Source organism: Gymnoscopelus braueri (assembly GCF_963280865.1).
Source record: "Gymnoscopelus braueri genome assembly, chromosome: 6".
In the NCBI taxonomy this organism is placed as follows: domain Eukaryota; kingdom Metazoa; phylum Chordata; class Actinopteri; order Myctophiformes; family Myctophidae; genus Gymnoscopelus; species Gymnoscopelus braueri.
Window position 1 is genome coordinate 1,297,344 of NC_137607.1, and position 571 is coordinate 1,297,914.

Below are 571 nucleotides of genomic sequence, written 5' to 3' on the forward strand. Positions count from 1 at the left end.
CTTTAGCCTTATTGTCTCACTGTACCACATGCTGTTTACATTCATGACTTATATGTATTCAATCAATCAATAAAAAAGTCAAGGAACACGTGTGTGTGTGTGTGTGTGTGTGTGTGTGTGTGTGTGTGTGTGTGTGTGTGTAGATCTGTTACAGTGAGGAATGCAACAGTTGCAGGAGAACGTAGTCTACTAAATAAAATAGTCAGGTAAACCAGCTCATTTTGGAACTAAAAGTCAAAGTAATTGTAACATAAATGTTTTCTTCACAGACCATTTCTATGAAGTCACCAGAACAACATACTAAACGTTTGAGAACATTAAACACACAGCATAAATAATAATCACAACTCTGTGTCCTTGTGTTGACATTCATTTTAATACAAAACAACATAAAAAGTAAAAGGTATTATGTGAACACACACGCGCATATACGCACACACACACTTTTAGATCCAGTCCTATTTTAAAGAGTGTGTATGGGGGACTGGTGTATCCGTGTGCCTGGTGTAGCCGCTATCACTGATATCAATCAGATGTAAACAAACGTGCTGTAAGCACCACACATACGCTC

At 37.7% G+C, this 571-nt stretch overlaps 1 protein-coding gene across 2 annotated transcripts in view; it reads right to left on the reverse strand.

Annotated features, from left to right (window-relative positions):
• Positions 1-420: 420 nt before the first annotated feature.
• med16 (mediator complex subunit 16) overlaps positions 421-571 on the reverse strand; it is a 50,827-nt gene continuing 50,676 nt past the window's right edge. For both annotated transcript variants that reach the window (XM_080431421.1, XM_080431420.1), the window contains one exon: positions 421-571. This exon is cut by the window's right edge. The gene's annotated coding sequence lies outside the window, so the exon portion shown is untranslated.